Here is a 20,285-nt window from a genome sequence, read left to right as displayed (position 1 = left end):
CCCCTCTGATCTGCTCAGAAGATTTTGGAATATCTGCTGAAATATCTGGTGAAGGTGAGGCAATATTCAGACCATTTCTTATGATCAGAGTCCTTATTATGCATAGCGAGTATTAAATATTTTATAGTACCAATGGTGGTCAGAGTCGAAATTGAACCAGGTAAATTGAATGATTTCTGAATTTCTTTCCAAATATTGTTCATCAATCTGACATTCACTCATTCTGCAATCCTTTATGCTGTTACCCAGAAATGGCAGCGCTGTTAATGGAAGTTGTGACGCAGGTTTCTCCAGGTTCAGCCACCGTGTGTCTACTCTGTCTGTTAACCAAGCTGTCACAGATTATAGTTCAGCTGCCCAGAAATGGGAGATCAGACAATGTAGCAAATTGAATGTAGATACTGGAATCTGAACAGGGAACATCTGGAACAGGGACAACAATCTGGGCAGGACATTCATCCGAATAACTTACATAGAATTTACAGTGCAGAAGGAGGCCATTCGGCCCATCGAGTCTGCACCGGCTCTTGGAAAGAGCACCCTACCCCCTACCCAAGGTCAACACCTCCACCCTATCGCCATAACTCAGTAACCCCACCCAACACTAAGGGCACTTTTGGACACTAAGGGCAATTAATCATGGCCAATCCACCTAACCCGCACATCTTTGGACTGTGGGAGGAAACCGGAGCACCCGGAGGAAACCCACGCACACACGGGAAGGATGTGCAGACTCCACACAGACAGTGACCCAAGCCGGAATCGAACCTGGGACCCTGGAGCTGTGAAGCGATTGTGCTATCCACAATGCTACCGTGCTGTCATCGGTATCGTGCTACCGTGCTTCAATCCGCCCTAACAGAGAGAGGGATTGCCTCAGCCATCCATCTAGATCACTCTTCATACGGTTAATGATGTGAGTGTAATTTGCTCCATATATTCTATCGATTGTTGGTGGGACAAGAATACTGAGATATTTAGTGCCCGACTGAGCCATTTAAAGGCACTTTGTGTCTCAAGATGGTTGGGATTTGTCCACCTATTTCCATTGCTTCAATTTTTTTAACATTAACTTTATAACCCGAGTCACAGCCTACCTTTTAAATACTCTCAGAGAAAATATGGATGTTGCAGGATCTGATAAGTATCGCAGGACGTCATCAGCATAGAATGACAACTTGTGCTTTTCTTCTCCAGCTAGAACATCTGTATGTCCGTCTTGTCTCTCACCATTTGGGCTCGGGGTTCTATACATAAGTGAGCAGAAGAGGGGGACAGAGGCCAACCCGGTCTTGTCCCCCTCTCCAGCCCAAAGACTTCAGGAATATGACTGTTCACACGAACAGAGGCCCGTGGGTTTGAATAGAGGATCTGGACCCATCTCACAAAGTTGAGTCCAAACTCCAGGCTGGTGGAAAGTCTGAAATAGGTCCACCCATAATATTCGATCAAATGTCTTTTCAGGGTCTAAAGATAAGATCATGGCCTCAACTCTATTCCTTGGGCATGAGTCATGATGTTAAGGAGCCTGTGGAGATGGTCTCCAGAGTAACACCCGTTATCAATCCAGTTTGGTCTGGGTGTCTAACCTCAGTTATTATCCTGTTTACTCTGGGCCAGTGGGTGTATAACCTCAGTTATTATCCTGTTTACTCTATGGGCCAGTGGGTGTATAACCTCAGTTATTATCCTGTTTACTTGGGCCAGTGGGTGTATAACCTCAGTTATTATCCTGTTTACTCTTGGGCCAGTGGGTGTATAGCCTCAGTTATTATCCTGTTTACTCTGTGGGCCAGTGGGTGTATAACCTCAGTTATTATCCTGTTACTCTATGGGCCAGTGGGTGGATAACCTCAGTTATTATCCTGTTTACTCTATGGGCCAGTGGGTGTATAACCTCAGTTATTATCCTGTTTACTCTATGGGCCAGTGGGTGGATAACCTCAGTTATTATCCTGTTTACTCTGTGGGCCAGTGGGTGTATAGCCTCAGTTATTATCCTGTTTACTCTGTGGGCCAGTGGGTGTATAACCTCAGTTATTATCCTGTTTACTCTATGGGCCAGTGGGTGTATAACCTCGGTTATTATCCTGTTTACTCTGGGCCAGTGGGTGTATAACCTCAGTTATTATCCTGTTTATGGGCCAGTGGGTGTATAGCCTCAGTTATTATCCTGTTTATGGGCCAGTGGGTGTATAACCTCAGTTATTATCCTGTTTACTCTATGGGCCAGTGGGTGTATAACCTCAGTTATTATCCTGTTTACTCTATGGGCCAGTATTGATGTTAGAACCTTCAGGATACAATTAAGTTATGATATGGGGCGATGTGACGCACACTCTGTTGGGTCTCTCCCCTCCTTATGAATGACCGTTATAATTGCATCTCTCCATGAAGGAGCCAATGATCCAGTTTCTAATGAGTGACGATAGGCCTGCTGAAGTAAAGGTGTAAGTTTGTCTTTAATGGTCTTATAAAATTTGTTTATGTAGCCATCCAGGCCCAGGGCTTGCTTTTTAAAATATAAATTTAGAGGACCTAATTATTTTTTTCCAATTAAGGGGCAATTTAGCCTGATGCACGAGAGGAAATGAATACCTGGTTTGCCCAGGATCTGCCCAGCTTACTGTGTCTATGTCTGACAAATGAGTTTCTTGTAAAAATGCAGTTTTGCAGCTTAGATGTTTTAACTGACAGCATCTTTTTTCTCTTAATGGGGTTATGTCACCCTTTCGCATTTTAAAAAAAATTTAGAGTACACAATTAATTTAACTGTTTCATCTGGAGCTGAGAAATTTCACCACAAATAATCTCAGGGGTGAATTAGCATCTGACGGCTTTTGTTACAGTGATCTGTGAGCCCACTCCAGTTGCAGTGGGAAATCGATCGGGAGTTTAAGCAGGTTCTTGAGAAAGTTTTCGACCCAGCGGATAATGTCCCACCTGCTGAGTTTTCTGGCACCCCATAAATTCACAGGTTGTTCCGTCTCATGAAATATTTGAGGTTCTGACATCTGTCCTCTAACCGCCTGTCTCTCCGGTGTAAATAGGAAAGGAGCCTGTATCTGTGAATGTTACTATCGTTAACCGTACTAATTCTGTTCTCAGGCTCCACTACCCTCTTTCCCAAACCACTGACAGCTTGTTCCAGTTCGGATACTGAATTTTTCATTGCCCCAAGGGTGTCACTAACGTCTTTTCTGAATTTTCTCACCTCAGTCAGGATAGTCTCAGCTCAGACTTCTCCAGACCTGAATGCGGTGTTGGGATGGGCCCGTTGCTGCCATGTGGAGAGGGGCTGCGGATCCTCACTTTGTTATTTCTCTCATCCTGAAGCATTTTCCATTCATCTCTCTTCCATCTCGTACTTTGTCTCATTCTGTGTCTATATCTACACTCGATCAGTATTTTTAGGTGATTTAATTAGTGGATGGAGGTGGATTCTTGTTGGGGTGAATGGAACAGCATTCAGCAGGCAGCCATTGGGTTCTCCAGCTCCCTCTGGTCTGTAATCACTTGTGAATTCGCTGGTGTGTCAGCAGATGGGATGACTGAGTGAATCCCTTGTCACATTCAGAGCAGATAAAAGGCTTCTCACCGGTGTGAACCCGCTGGTGTCTCTGCAGGTTGCACAACTGACTGAATCCCTTCCCACATTGAGAGCAGATGAATGGCCTCTCCGCAGTGTGAACTCGCTGGTGCTTCCGCAGGTGGGATGAATTAATGAATGCCTTCCCACACTCCGTGCAGGTGAACGGCCTCTCCCCAGTGTGAACCCGTCGGTGTGTCAGTAAATTGGATGAATGACTGAATCCCTTCCCACACTCAGGACAGGTGAATGGCCGCTCCCTCGTGTGAACCCGTTGGTGTGTCAGCAAGCCGGATGAATTAATGAATCCTTTACCACACTCAGGACAGGTGAATGGCCTCTCCCCAGTGTGAACGTGTTGGTGTGTCAGTAAGTTGGATGAATGACTGAATCCCTTCCCACACTCAGAGCAGGTGAACGGCCGTCTCCTAGTGTGAAGTTGCAAGTGCTTCAGGAAGCTGGATGAATTAGTGAAACCCTTCCCACACTTGGAGCAGGTGAACGGTCTCTCCCCAGTGTGACTGCGTTGATGAATTTCCAGCACAGAGGGGGATCTGAATCTTTTCCCACAGTCACATTTCCACGGTTTCTCCATGGTGTGGGTCTGATTGTGTCTCTCCAGGTTGGCCAATCAAATAATGCCTCCTGCACACACAGAACACGTGTACGGTCTCTCCCTGCTGTGATTGGGATGCTGTTTTTTCTGGTGGTAGAATTGGTAAAATCTCATTCTACAGTCAGTGCACTGGGACACTCTCATGTCGGGGGTGTGCTTCTTGGTGTTTTTCCAGTTATACTGATGTTTAGAATATTTTGAAATGCTTAGAATGCACAAACATTTCTCTTTATTGATTCAAAGGCCGATGATATTCAGGTCCTGATGCAGTGATGCTTCTGGCAGATCTTGACTCATCATCCAATCTAATGTCCTGTAAAAGGAGATTACAAAAATCAGGACTGTCAGTAGTGGATAGAAATTCAAACACACAATTCTAGCTTGCAATAATAATAATCTTTATTGTCTCAGTAGGCTTACATTAACACTGCAATGAGGTTACTGTGAAAAGCCCCTAGTTGCCACACTCCAGCACCTGTTCCGATACACAGAGGGAGAATTCAGAATGTCCAATTCACCTAACAGGCACGTCTTGTGGGTGGAAACCAGAGCACCCGGAGGAAATCCATGCAGACACGAGGAGAACGTGCAGACTCCGCACAGACAGTGACACAAGCCCGGAATCGAACCTGGGACCCTGATGCTGTGAAGCAACAGTGCTAACCACTGAATGGGATATTCTTATCTCTCTTATCCCCAAAGTCTGTAAATCTCCATTCCACACACTCTCCCTCCATTCTCACTCTGCTGTATCTAATATCCACCCTCCCATTTCTCCTGAAGGTACTGATTCAGGCTGATTGACAGATCCAAGATCACTGCTTCCTGTCCTGTGTCCTGGACACAGTGACCTGAAAACCTTCATGCAGGATGCCAGACAGCTTTATCTCAATATTACTACACAAAAAATGTGTTGTGTACAGATTGGGTTCATTTCCTTCCCTTCAGTTGCTTCAAGTCGCCAATGACCCCCAGAATGAAAAAAAGGAAAGGAAGAAACATTTATTTCTTGGCACACAGGAGGAAGTTCAGTGTCCAACTTCCGGGATGTGGCGTCACAATATAGCCCTGCTTGTATCAACCAACAGGAATCATTCAGCTCCACGGTGACGTCAGAGGGTTCCCATGCGCAGGCGCAGCGCGCGGATGCGGTAGTCGCGACTCAACCCTCTGTTCTCCCTCTGCTTGCCCCTCCTCGAGACAAGGTTACCGGGCAACCGTCTGACGGCTCCGGCCAGAGCGAGAAGCCGCTCGATGATCTCCTCCTCCCCGCTGGGGACTGCGCATGTGCAAGGAAGAGGGGAAGATGAGCATGTGCTGGGGAGGGACACCCTGACTGTCATGCTGAAGGGAAAGGAAGTGAATAATAAATGCACTTTATTACAGAACCAATAATAATATCTAATCTGCACCATATAACAATATATTTCTGTCTGATATTAATTTACTGTCCCTTAAATGTCAGCCATCTCCTGGAGAAACCAGCCCTTTAATTGTGAACATTATGAAAGAGACCATCCTTTTAGCCAGACAAATAAATGTGTCAAGCTGAGGGAGCAAAGGATGTCAATGTCTTTAAGAGAGAGAGAGACCTGGGCCAAGCTTTCCAGAGTCTGCACCCTCCTTGAATTCACTTCCTTTGCCTTCAGTTGCTGCAAGTCACCAATTGAAGGTCAGAATGAGAAAATAAATGGAAAAGGGGAGAAAAGAAAGTGTTTTACTCACAGATGTTGGAGACAGGAAGAAGTTTCAATCTGTGTTAAGCTCAATTTCCATTCACACAAAGTCCGCCCTCTGATTGGCTGGAGGACGAGTCCTTCCGCTCCTCAAATTATTCCCATTGGTCAACACCTGAGCAGGAAGGTCAGGTTCATGACTCTTTCTTGCACATGCGCAGCTTGCCCTCTCCTTTGGACATGCGCAGTCCCGCATGTCCGGGCCCGGTGAATAGATCGGGTTTCTCAGCGCGGCGGATTGTGGGAGCAGCGACCGCCATTACTCATCCGGAGCCCAGTCTCCAAACCCCTGCAACTGGGATGGAGATTCAGGAGATGGGGGGGGAAGTGAGGTCAGCCTGATGGAAAGTACATGTTGGTAGTCACTGGATTTGATTGTGATGTCCCCCTTAACAAAACAGTTTGTTAACTTCAGGTGTAAAGATTTAGACACCTGGGTGACATATTGGGGAGAGCAATAGGTGAGAGACAAACTGAAACCGAGTCAGCACCTTCAGGGGAGGAGAATTGGGGGATATTGGGGATGAATTAGTGTTACAGTGAGAGTGTGTTGGGGGATAGAGATTTATTGTTTGAGAGGGAGATGAATGTTTTATGACAGGCTGGTTTAGCTCACTCGGCTAAATCGCTGGCTTTTAAAGCAGACCAAGCAGGCCAGCAGCATGGTTCGATTCCCGTACCAGCCTCCCCGGACAGGTGCCGGAATGTGGCGACTGGGGCTTTTCACAGTAACTTCGTTGAAGTCTACTCGTGACAATAAGTGATTTTCATTTCATTTCAACTTGAACTGACAGTTCTAGATGTCTACCCATTACTTGGAAGTGATTTAATAGGGTGCAAATGCAGACAGGAACCACAAACCAAACATCAAGTCATGATTCGATGGAGTCACTCAATTCAAGAGGACCTGAATATTATTGGCTTTTGTGGACGGTGAAATGTTTTGTCTGTTGTGTCTGTGGTAAAGGCTTCAGTTGTCAGTCTGAGCCTTCAACTAATCATCCAGCCTCGTTGATAGACAGCTGTAATCCGACTGGGAATTAACAATGGGCGGGATTCTTCATCGCCAAAATAGCGATCGGCCGGATAATCCGTTTCTGATTAAATTGGGGGCGGCACCGCTTTCGCAATGTGCCGCCCCCTCCAAAGTGGCATACTCTACGGCCGTATCAGCAGCTAGAGGCGGGTGCTCTACGCTGACGTCCTTCTACCCCCCCCCCCCACCCCACCCCACCCCCCCCCCCCCCCCCCCCCACCAAACAAAGGATCAGTGGCCATTTTGTGCCGAAGTTTCGGTCCTAAAAGGCCACCGTTTCCATGCTGGAGTCAGGACATAGCCTGAGAATCGGAGAATCTAGCCCCTTTTTTTAGAAAAGTATTTTCTTCCTCAAATTTTCAAATTTTGCAACAAACCCCTCCCAGCCCACCAATGCCACCCCCCCCCCCCTCAGAAATCAACGGTAACCAACTCCGCAAAATGCAATATAACTGAACCCTAACAATTGTAGAACGTCCCCCCGAGATGAAATTTCACTTTTTCCAGGGTCAAATCCTCCAAAGATTCCCTCGGCCACAACGAGGCACAGGGTGGAGAAGCTGACCTACACTCCAACAAGACCTGCTTGTGAGCAACGAGTGAGACAAAGGCTAAAACATCTGCCCCCACACCCGCTTGCAGCTCTGGCCAGTCCGAAACCTCGAATAAGGCTTCAAGGGGACCAGGTTCCACGTCCACATGTGGCCCCCAAAATAGTGCTGAACACCATCCTCCAAAACTATCTGGCCAGGACCAAAACATATGCACATGGTTCGCAGGCCGCCACCCCCCCCCCCCTCTCCCCCCCCCTCCCCCCCCTCCCCCCCCCCCCTCCCCCCCCCCCCCCCCCCCCCCCCCTCCCCCCCCCCCCCCCCTCTCCCCCCCCCCCTCCCCCCCCCCCCCCCCCTCCCCCCTCTCCCCCCCCTCCTCCCCCCCCTCCTCCCCCCCCCCCCTCCCCCCCCCCCCCCCTCTCCCCCCCCCCCCCCCCCTCTCCCCCCCCCCCCCCCCCCTCTCCCCCCTCCCCCCCCCCCCCCCCCCCCTCCCCCCCCCCCCCCCCCCTCTCCCCCCCCCCCTCCCCCCCCCCCCTCCCCCCTCCCCCCCCCCCCCCCCCCCCCCCCCCTCCCCCCCCCCCCCCTCCCCCCCCCCCCCCCCCCCCCCCTCCCCCCCCCCCCCCCTCCCCCCCCCCCCCCTCCCCCCCCCCCTCCCCCCCCCCCCCTCTCCCCCCCCCCTCTCCCCCCCCCCCCTCTCCCCCCCCCCTCTCCCCCCCCCCCCCCTCTCCCCCCCCCCCTCTCCCCCCCCCCCTCTCCCCCCCCCCCCCCCCCCCCTCTCCCCCCCCCCCCTCCCCCCCCCCCTCTCCCCCCCCCCCCTCTCCCCCCCCCCTCCTCCCCCCCCCCTCTCCCCCCCCCCTCTCTTCCCCCCCCCCCTCTCCCTCCCCCCCCCTCTCTCTCCTCCCCCCCCCTCCCCCCCCCCCCTCCTCCCCCCCCCCCTCTCCCCCCCCCCTCTCCCCCCCCCCCATCTCCCCCCCCCCCCCCCCCCCCCCCCGCTCCACCGTCCCCCCCCCCTCCCCTCCTCCCCCCCCCCCTCTCTCCTCCTCCCACCCCCCCTCTCTCCTCTCCCCCCCCCCCCCTCTCCCTCCCCCCCCACCTCTCTCCACCCCCCCCCGCTCTATCCCCCCCCCCCCCCCTCTCTCCCCCCCCCCCCCCCCCCTCTCTCCCCCCCCCCCCCCTCTCCGCCCCCCCCCCCCCCCCTCTCGTCCCCCCCCCCCCCCCTCTCCCCCCCCCCCCCCCCCCCCCCCCACACACACACACACATCGGGAAGTTCAGGAAGACCTTCCTCGCAAAGTCCCACATTTGCATATACATGAAACTTTTGCCCAATACTTTGCCCCACACCAGCCCAAACCTCTCGCCCAGCTCCTCCAGACTTGCAAATCGCCCTCTCAAAAACAGATCCTTCATTTCCTTGATTCCCCTCTCTTCCCATCCCTGCAACCTTGCTTCAGTGCAGTCCCCTCTCTTCCCATCCCTGCAATCCTCCTCAACTCAAACCCATGATTCCCCCTAATCGGCAGCCCCGCCCTAACCCAACTCCCAAGCTAAAATGCTGCCTAAACTGCCACCTGATCTTCAACATGGCCACCACCACTGGACTCACCGAATATTTACTTGGGGCCATTGGGAGCAGCACCATTGCCAGCACCTGCACCCCCACTCCCTGCAAGAGGCCGCCTCCTCAGCCACAAAGCCCTCGCCTCCCTACTCAATCCCTGAACCTTCTCTGCATTTGCTGCCCAATAGTAACACATCAAATTTGGAGGCCTCGCAGCCCTGCCTGCCGTCCCCTTTGCAGCATCACTTTCCTGATCTTAACTACCTTCCCCACCCAAACAAACGAGATCAGCCTGTCCACTCCCCGAAAAAAAAACCTTGAGCAAATAGACCTGCGGCCCTGAAACAAGAACAAGAATCATAGCAAAACATCCACCTTTACTGCCTGTACCCGGCCCACCAACAACAGAAAGAAATTGTTCTACCTCAGCAAGTCAGCCTTCACCCTTCCACCAAGCTAGTGAAATTGAACTTCTGAAGCCATTCCCAATCCTGGGCCACCTTCACCCCCAAATACCTAAGGTGAGAGACTGCCAGAGGAAATGACAGCCCCCCTACTCCCGCTCTCACTACCGGAGTACTCATTTTTCCCTAAGTTCAATTTGTACCCTGAAAATGTCCCAAGTCTCTAAAGCAACCCCATTATGCTCCCCACTGAGCATCCGGCTCCGAATTATACTAGTCATCTACATACAAGGATACCCGGTGCTCCCCCCCCCCATTACCCCTTCCACAACCCCAAGCTCCTCACCTTCTCCGTTTCTAATGTCACCACCACCTCTGTCTCCCTTCCCTCTACTGAAGAAAACACCACATTTAACAGCCTCCTCACATTCGAGGATAACTGTCTGCCCTTTACGAACTCCGTGTGATCCTCCTCAATCACCTTCGGAAGGGGCTGGTTTAGCTCACCAGGCTAAATCGCTGGCTTATAAAGCAGGCCAGCAGCATGGTTCGATTCCCGTACCAGCCTCCCCGGACAGGCGCCGGAATGTGGCGACTAGGGGCTTTTCACAGTAACTTCATTGAAGCCTACTCGTGACAATAAGCGATTTTCATTTCATTTCATTTCAAGGTACTCCTCCAACCTTAACGCCAACCCCTTTGCCAAAATCTTGGCATTTGCATTCAACAGTGATACGGACCTGTATGACCCATATCCACTGAATCTTTGCCCTTCTGAAGCAACAAGTAGATGGACCCCTGCCCCATCGTTTCTGGCAAAGCCCCACTGTCCATTGCGTCCTTGAACATTCCCACCATCAAAGGCATCAGCCTATCATTAAATCTTTTATAAAATTCAACTGGGAACCCAACTGGTCCCGTTGCCTTCTCTGCCTGCACCCTCCCAATCACCACCTTCACCTCCTCCACCCCCATCAGCTCCTCCAACCCTGCCCTCTCCACCTCCCCCAACCTCGGGCACTGTAACCCATCCAGAAACTCCCTCATCTCCCACTCCTCCTTTGGTTGCTCCGACTTACACAAGTCCCTATGGAACTCCACAAACACTATATTCATCTGTTCACCACCAAATCCCCCATCCTGTCCCGCACCCAAACCATCTCCATTGCAGTGGCCTCCCTACGTAGCTGACCTACACTCTGCCTTCTCCTCGTACTCAGACAGCCCCATTCACCCTCCTCAGCTGACGCACCGCTTTCCCTGTGGACAATAGAACATACAGTGCAGAAGGAGGCCATTCGGCTCATCGAGTCTGCACCAGCCCACTTAAGCCCTCACCCTATCCCCGTAACCCAATAACCCAACCCCACCTTTTTGGATTCTAAGTGCAATTTAGCATGGCCAATCCACCTAACCTGCACATAAGAACATAAGAACTAGGAGCAGGAGTAGGCCATCTAGCCCCTCGAGCCTGCTCCACCATTCAATGAGATCATGGCTGATCTTTTGTGGACTCAGCTCCACTTTCCGGCCCGAACACCATAACCCTTAATCCCTTTATTCTTCAAAAAACTATCTATCTTTACCTTAAAAACATGTAATGAAGGAGCCTCAACTGCTTCACTGGGCAAGGAATTCCATAGATTCACAACCCTTTGGGTGAAGAAGTTCCTCCTAAACTCAGTCCTAAATCTACTTCCCCTTATTTTGAGGCTATGTCCCCTAGTTCTGCTTTCACCCGCCAGTGGAAACAACCTGCCCGCATCTATCCTATCTATTCCCTTCATAATTTTAAATGTTTCTATAAGATCCCCCCTCATCCTTCTAAATTTCAACGAGTACAGTCCCAGTCTACTCAACCTCTCCTCATAATCCAACCCCTTCAGCTCTGGGATTAACCTAGTGAATCTCCTCTGCACACCCTCCAGTGCCAGTACGTCCTTTCTCAAGTAAGGAGACCAAAACTGAACACAATACTCCAGGTGTGGCCTCACTAACACCTTATACAATTGCAACATAACCTCCCTAGTCTTAAACTCCATCCCTCTAGCAATGAAGGACAAAATTCCATTTGCCTTCTTAATCACCTGTTGCACCTGTAAACCAAACTTCTGTGACTCAAGCACTAGCACACCCAAGTCTCTCTGCACAGCGGCATGCTTTAATATTTTATCGTTTAAATAATAATCCCGTTTGCTGTTATTCCTACAAAAATGGATAACCTCACATTTGTCAACATTGTATTCCATCTGCCAGACCCTAGCCCATTCACTTAACCTATCCAAATCCCTCTGCAGACTTCCAGTATCCTCTGCACTTTTCGCTTTACCACTCATCTTAGTGTCATCTGCAAACTTGGACACATTGCCCTTGGTCCCCAACTCCAAATCATCTATGTAAATTGTGAACAATTGTGGGCCCAACACGGATCCCTGAGGGACACCACTAGCTACTGATTGCCAACCAGAGAAACACCCATTAATCCCCACTCTTTGCTTTCTATTAATTAACCAATCCTCTATCCATGCTACTCCTTTACCCTTAATGCCATGCATCTTTATCTTATGCAGCAACCTTTTGTGTGGCACCTTGTCAAAGGCTTTCTGGAAATCCAGATATACCACATCCATCGGCTCCCCGTTATCTACTGCACTGGTAATGTCCTCAAAAAATTCCACTAAATTAGTTAGGCATGACCTTCCCTTTATGAACCCATGCTGCGTCTGCCCAATGGGACAATTTCTATCCAGATGCCTCGCTATTTCTTCCTTGATGATAGATTCCAGCATCTTCCCTACTACCGAAGTTAAGCTCACTGGCCTATAATTTCCTGCTTTCTGCCTACCTCCTTTTTTAAACAGTGGTGTCACGTTTGCTAATTTTCAATCCACCGGGACCACCCCAGAGTCTAGTGAATTTCGGTAAATTATCACTAGTGCATCTGCAATTTCCCTAGCCATCTCTTTTAGCACTCTGGGATGCATTCCATCAGGGCCAGGAGACTTGTCTACCTTTAGCCCCATTAGCTTGCACATCACTACCTCCTTAGTGATAACAATCCTCTCAAGGTCCTCACCTGTCATAGCCTCATTTCTATCAGTCGCTGGCATGTTATTTGTGTCTTCCACTGTGAAGACCGACCCAAAAAACCTGTTCAGTTCCTCAGCCATTTCCTCATTTCCCATTATTAAAACTCCCTTCTCATCCTCTAAAGGACCAATATTTACCTTAGCCACTCTTTTTTGTTTTATATATTTGTAAAAACTTTTACTGTCTGTTTTTATATTCTGAGCAAGTTTACTCTCATACTCTATCTTACTCTTCTTTATAGCTTTTTTAGTAGCTTTCTGTTGCCCCCTAAAGATCTTGGACTGTGGGACAAAACCGGAGCACCCGGAGGAAACCCACGCAGACATGGGGAGAATGTGAAGACTCCGCACAGACAGTGAACCAGGAGGGGATCAAACTTCGGACCCAGGCGCTGTGAAGCAACAGTGGGCAGCACGGTAGCATAAGTGGATAGCACTGTGGCTTAACAGTGCCAGGGTCCCAGGTTCCATTCCCCGCTGGGTCACTGTCTGTGCGGAGTCTGCACGTTTTCCCCGTGTCTGCGTGGGTTTCCTCCGGGTGCTCCGGTTTCCTCCCACAGTCCAAAGACGTGCAGGTTAGGTGGATTGGCCATGCTAAATTGCCCTTGGTGACCAAAAAAAGGTTAGGAGGGGTCATTGAGTTTCGGAGATAGGGTGCAGACTTGATGGGCCGAATGGATTCCATCTGCACTGAATGTTCTATGATCTATGTTCTAACCACTGTGCTACCATGCTGCCCTCGGTCAAATAGGTCAAACCTCACCTGCAACTCCGTCCTCTTTGCCAGGAGCCCCTGGTCCGGGTCCCCCGCCTTTCTCCCACCCACCTCCAAAATCTCTTCTATCAGTTGTTGCCATTCCTCCCTCTCTTCCTGATCCACCTTGGCCTTAAACGGGATCACCTCCCTCCTCATCGCCGCCTTCAGAGCCTCTCAAACCACCGATGTGAAACCTCCCCCATGCAATTGAACCCCACATACTCCTCAATCACTTTCCTGATCTTGTCACAGAAGCTCCGATCCGCCAACAACCTCACATCCATCCTCCACCCCGGATTCGGGGCTGCCCCCTTCTCCAATACCACGTCCATCCAATGTGGAGGGTGATCCGAGATCACAATTGCCGAGTACTCTGCCCTCTTAACTCTGGCCAACAGCACCTTTCCCAGCACAAAATAGTCAGTCCTCACAAACACCGTGTGCACTGGGGTACTCTCTACGGGTCCACCCTCCTCCCAGCCCCCCATCACCCTCAGGAGCCCGGCCAGCTCCCAACCCCCCCCCCCCCCTCCCGACTGTGTCAGTGAGCGTGGCTGGGACATGTCCACCCTGGGCTCCAGCACTCTGTCCAATGCCCCCCCCCCCTTCCCCATTAACCAATCAGTTTCCAGAACCGGGATTCCACCCAGAACCCTGCAACATCCTAATTGGGACGATATACAATGACCAGCCTCCCCTCCAAGGCACCCGTCACTATTACGTACCTGTCCCCCTGGTCCACCACCACCCTCTCCACCTGAAACCTCACCCACCAAGATCCCCCCCCCCCCCCCCCCACCCCCGAGCCCCACCATCAAAACCCAAAAGAAACACCCACCCCTCCCTAAGCCTCATCTGATCCTTCACCTTTAAATGTGTCTCCTCAACAGCACCAAATCCGCTTTTAAACTCTTCTGGGCAGCAGGGTAGCACAGTGGTTAGCACAGTTCCTTCACAGTTCCAGGGTGTCAGGTTCGATTCCCGGCTTGGGTCACTATCTGTGTGGAGTCTGCAAGTTCTCCCCGTGTCTGCGTGGGTGCTCCGGTTTCCTCCCACAGTCCAAAGACGTGCAGGGTAGGTGGATTGGCCATGATAAATTGCCCTTAGTATCCTAAAAGGTTTAGGTGCGGTTACTGAGTTACGGGGATAGGGTGGAGGCATGGGCTCAAGTAGGGTGCTCTTTCCAAGGGCCAGTGAAGATTCGATGGGCCAAATAACCCCCTTCCGCACTGTAAATTCTGTAATTCAAATGTGGAAAATCTCTCGCTCTCTTCACCGGGCCCCCTAACCCCCTCACATTTCACATCACAATTCTGACCAGGGGGGTCTCACCCCCACCCATCCTATCCACCATCACCATTTTACCATAGGTAAAAATTAAAGCCCTAAATTCCCTAGAATCTGCTTACAGGCTCAAGTCAATGAAGCAGAATCCCACTTGCCCAAGTCCCACATCAGAGGTGTAGTTGCTTAACTGAAGTGAGAGCATTGTGCCTGCTTCAATGATGCCTGCCCCAGTACACCTGTCAGGAGCTGAAGTGACCGATAGCCATTTGCCTGATCTGTTCCAAGCTCATCTGGGCGAAGGAAATACTGAAAATAAAATCTCTTGCCCTCAACAAATTCACATTGCCTTAATCGAAAGCCTGGCCTAGAAATTAGAAATCACCCAGGTACACTGAACATCGCTGTCTGTTATTGATATACAAGCATTCCTTACGTGCAGCTGTGCCAGTGAACGAACATTAGAAATTAAATTATGTGGCGTAACTTCCTCGCTTACACGTCACACACTTCCCTTTTTGTGGGCAGGTTGAAATTCTGAAGGATGAAAAATGGTACCAGGTTTCAGCACAGAATCTTAGAATGGTTGCAGCACAAAATGAAGCTATTTGGTCTTCTGAAGGAGCGATTTACCAAGTGCCACTCCCCTGCCTTCTTTCCTTGGCCCACACATTTTTCTTTACAGACGTGCCTGCGTGGGTTTCCTCCGGGTGCTCCGGTTTCCTCCCACAGTCCAAATATGTGCCTGTTAGATGGATAGTCTACAATAAATTGTCTTTGGTGCCCAAAACATAAGGTTAGGTGGGGTTACTGGGATAGGGTGAAGGTGTGGGCTTAGGTAGGGTGCTCTTTACAAAGGCCGGTGCAGACTCGATGGGTCAAATGGCCTCCTTCTGCACTGTAAATTCTATGATTACCCCAGGCCCTGCCTATCTGGCCAGACTCTCCCCCTCGCCCTCCTTTTGTTACCATCAATCGCCTCCCCCGTCCCAGAATCCCCCCCCCCCCCCCCATCCACTTCCTGTTGCAAACACCTCACCCAGTATCGATCCCCTCCCCCCACCATTCACACCTCCCAGGTCTATTGAAACATGTCTGACCTGGCTCCAATGGCCGCAGCACCTCCCCACCACACTCCCGTTCACCAGCCAACCTAGGTTTCCTTGAGTGGCGTCCCCTGCCAGAGCCTCGTCTCCTCTCCACCCCCTCCTCAGTAACCCTGCCCCATGTGCCCAAAACCCAGCTCCCTGATACCAAGATACCATACAGAACCGCACGCATAAGGAAAAAAACACAACACAGGCACATAAACCACCCCCCCTCCCCCCGATTTAAGAGACAGAAACAAATCACCGATCAAATAGAAAACCCTCAATCAGAGAACACAATCCCCGTCCCCACCAACCAAGCCCAAATCCCAACTCTCATCTCAGTCTCAGTCCTTCAGCCTTAACGAATGCCTCCGCCGCCTCAAAATTAAAGTCTTTGAGTTATGAGTCACTCTCAGCTTTGCTGGGTCGACCACTCCAAATCTCACTCTGCTGCCGGACAATGCCCCCTTCACCCATCCAAAGGCCACCCGCCTTCTCACCAGCTACTCCGTCAGATCTTGGTATCTGCATCTCCCAACACCTTCCCACTTCACATCCGCTATCTATTGGCATTCTGCTTTTTTAACTGCTCCGGTGGGGAATGCCACCCGAGGCTGCACTCAGCATTATTCCTGCATTGAGGATCTCCAAAAGGAAAGCCCCTCAGTACAGGAATAATGCTAAGTGAAGCCGCCTTGACCCTCTGTCTCAACCCCCGGACCCCCCAATGTCCCAACTCACCTATAAGGGGGTCCTCGGGCCTCTCCACCCCACCTCACATGGGCAGTGCATCCCCGGGCTTGATCCCCGGTGCGAGCAAAATGCCAGCCTGACACCTTGGCACTGCCCGCGTGGCACCCTGGCAGTACGCCTGCCAGCCTGACAGTGCTACCTGGCACCCCAGAATTGCCATGCTGGCACCTGGGTGGCACTGCCAGGGTGCCTACATGGCATTGCTAGGGTGCCAAGCTCAAAACCTTCACCTTCACGTGGTAGCTGTGGAAGCCGACTATAACCGCCCGTGGTGGCTCATTCACCTGAGTGACCGATGTGACCTGTCTAACCCGTAGCCGGTGGCTCTTCTTCCTCCCCCACCAACTCAGCAAAAATCTTTGCAAAGTACTCGGTCGGCCTCAGTCCCTCCACCCCTCAGGCAGGCCCACGATTTTCATATTTTCCCTCCTTGACCAGTTCTCCAGGTCTGTTACCTTCGCTCTGAGCCTTTGTTGACCCCCCCCCCCCCCCCCCCGTTACTCTCCACAGCTCCTCACCCATCGAGGTGAACTGGTTGCTGTGTTGTGACGGTGTCTCCTCCACCCCCTTCTACTTCTCTCCTTGCTCCCACACTTCGACCACGTCTTCATCTCTGCCGCCTTTACCAGGGCAATCGCCTCCTCCACCCACTCTAAAGTGAAGCCAGCATCTCCCTCTGAAGCACCTCCAAACGCTTGGCAAATAAGACCACTCCACTGTGGCAATAAGACCCTGTTTATGCTAAATTGACTGATTGCAGTTTTGGTCAACTTGAAATGAGACCTGTTACCTTTTGACCGGTGACCTATTTAGAGTCTGTGATGCACTGATGGAAAAGATTGTGAAATGCCGAGCAGAGCCTGAGTTGACACCTTTAACCACAATGTCTGACGAATGGCTCTGTGGTTAGAAGAAAGATGTCGTTCAACAGTTTGAAGTAGAGTAAATTTGACCTGTCTGGGACACGGGTCAGAAGGAGCATCAGAACCAAGCATCGAAGATTCCGTTTCAGCAACGACCGAGGATCAGCCGGGACAAATGGGTGATGGCTCAGAGAATAGAACAGACCTCCGAGAGGAATGTGGCCAATTCAGTTCAAAGGGGTAAAATCTACTTATGTCTGAATCTCTGACATCACCTCGGTCAGAGTTTCCCCGGTGAGGGGAGCGGCCCCACCCGGCGACCCAGCCCCCGCCATCTTCCTTCCTGCAGGACTCACAGCAGCACTCGCCGGCGGACCTTCGCTCGCCCCCTTCTTTCCAGCACCTTTCCTCTGGGACTTCGTCAGCCTCCTTATGACTTCCCTCAACAACTCATCTAAAAGCTACCCCGAAACCGGGCATAAAAGTCCAAAATCTGGGCCTCTCACAGGAGCCACCTAACGTGTGACATCCACCGACATGTTGTCACCGGAAGTCCCCGGAATGAACAATATCAATATGACACCAGCATCAACATATTAACGACAGGCCATTCATCTGCTCTGTCTGTGGACAGAGCTTCTCTCAGTCAGGCTGCCTGCTGGCACTGGGGAGAGGACATTGAAAAATGTTCCAGGAGTGGGATGGAATTCAGCCAATCCTCCAGCCTGTTGACACACCAGCGAGTTCATGTTTGATTGCAGGGGCTGGACTCTGCGGAGGGAAATATTCACTCTATCTGAGCCCCTCAGAATTATACACAACTCAATTCAATCTCCCCGCAGCTTCCTCTGATCCAATGAGAACAATCCCAGCCTGTCCAATCTTTCCTCAAAGTTAAGATTCTCCATCCCAGGTAACATCATCAATCACCTCTACAGCCTCTCTCGTGTGATCACAGCCTTCCTGTAATGTGGCGACCAGAACTGTCTGCAGTGCTCCAGCTGTGGTCTAACTGGTGTTTAATACAGTTCCAGCACAATCTCCCTGTTCTTATATTCTTGGCCCTCGGCTACCAAAGGAAACTATCCCACCTGCCTTCCTAAGCGCTGAGAGGCAGCAGAGGGAGAGAGAGGCAGCAGAGGGAGAGAGAGGCACCAGAGAGAGAGGGGGGCACCAGAGAGAGAGGGGGGTACCAGAGAGAGAGGGGGTTACCAGAGAGAGAGAGGGGAGCACCAGAGTCTGAGAGAGGCATGAGAGAGAGGAGAGAAAAGAGAGAGAGAGAGGCACCCAAGTCAGTAACAAAAATAAGTAATGTAATTGAGTTCAGACAGAGATAAACATGAACTTTCTTCACAGATTAACAGAGTAATCACTGTACTTGAATGAATGTTATTCACTTTTGGAATTGAATGAATTAAGGGTCAGATTAACTATGTCATCCCCAGTATCAGATAGGTCTGTTTAATACAGAACAGGGTTAAACCCAGTGTCCAATATTAGAGGTCTCTGTGGCTGTTGGATGCCTAGTTTCACTGTGCAGCTGACAAGCCCACAGCTTCAATGAACTCGTCCACCCAGGGTCTGTTTCTAAACCCTCATCACAGCATATTACCTGGTTAGCTATTTATATACGGTCATCATGGTCAGACAGCTAACACAAAGCTCAACCAGAAACTATGGTTCTTCTTTCTATTGATTCCAGCTCCTACAGGGAGTGACGGCATCTCCAGCCCTCAGCTCTGTTGCTGGGCTGTCATTGACATGAGCAATAGAGAGACAGAAGTTGCCTGAGGCTTAACGGGAAATTGAAACTTGTAGCTCGAAATCAACTGTGTAAGATTTCTGAAAAGATCAGTAACTTTAAATGATAAATTCTAAACCCAGTGAACAAGTTAGAGTCATAAGGCAAAAACTTCAGGTTTTATGACTTTTACGGCAAGAAACGAGAAACAACAATGCCTAAACACTATTTTTATTCGGAATGTATCTCTTAAACTATAAATAAACTTTGTCCTTTTACTTTTTTTTGAATTTTAGAGTACCCAATTTATTTTAAGGGGCAATTTAGCATTGCCAACTCACCTATCATGCACATCTTTGGGTTGTGGGGGTGAAACCCACGCAAACACGGGGCAAATGTGCAAACTCCACACGGACAGTGACCCAGAGCCGGGATCGAACCTGGGACCTCGGTGCTGTGAGGCAGCAGCACTAACCACCATGCTGCCACTTTGCCCTTTTACTTTAATGTGGTAATGCTGGCGTTGGACTGGGGTGAGCACAGTGAGAAGTCTTACACTACCAGGTTAAAGTCCCACTGGTTTGTTTCGAATCACTAGCTTTCGGAGCACAGCTCCTTCCTTGGGTGAATGAAGAGATGGGTTCCAGAAACATACACATAGACAAAGTCAATGAAGCAAGACGATACTTTTGAATGCGAGTCTTTGCAGGTAATTAAGTCTTTACAGGACCAGACAGAGTGACTGGAGGGAGGGATAATCACGGGTTAAAGAGGTGTGAATTGTCTCAAGCCAGGACAGTTGGTAGGATTTTGCAAACCCAGGCCAGATGCTGGGGAGGTAAATGTAATGCGACATGAATCCAAGGTCCCGGTTGAGGCTCTACTCATGTGTGCAGAACATTGCTATAAGTTTCTGCTCAACGATTCTGCGTTGTCTCGTGTCCTGAAGGCTGCCTTGCAGAGGCTCCTCCCTCTTAATAATATTAATAATAATCGTTATTTTTGTCACAAGTAGGCTTACATTAACACTGCAATGGGGCAGCACGGTGGCACAATGATTAGCACTGCCGTCTCACGGCGCCGAGGTCCCAGGTTCGATCCCGGATCTGGGTCACTGTCCATGTGGGGTTTGCACATTCTCCCTGTGTTTGAGTGGGTTTCACCCCCACAACCCAAAGATGTGCAGCCCAGGTGGTTTGGCCACTCTGAATTGCCC

The 20,285-nt window shown here is 50.6% G+C and overlaps 1 pseudogene; it reads right to left on the bottom strand.

Moving 5' to 3' along the window:
• LOC119952241 overlaps positions 1-20,285 on the bottom strand; it is an 89,274-nt pseudogene that overhangs the window by 55,131 nt on the left and 13,858 nt on the right.

The sequence above is a fragment of the Scyliorhinus canicula genome, chromosome 17, assembly GCF_902713615.1.
Source record: "Scyliorhinus canicula chromosome 17, sScyCan1.1, whole genome shotgun sequence".
Lineage (NCBI taxonomy): Eukaryota > Metazoa > Chordata > Chondrichthyes > Carcharhiniformes > Scyliorhinidae > Scyliorhinus > Scyliorhinus canicula.
This window is presented reverse-complemented; position numbering and strand designations above follow the sequence as displayed.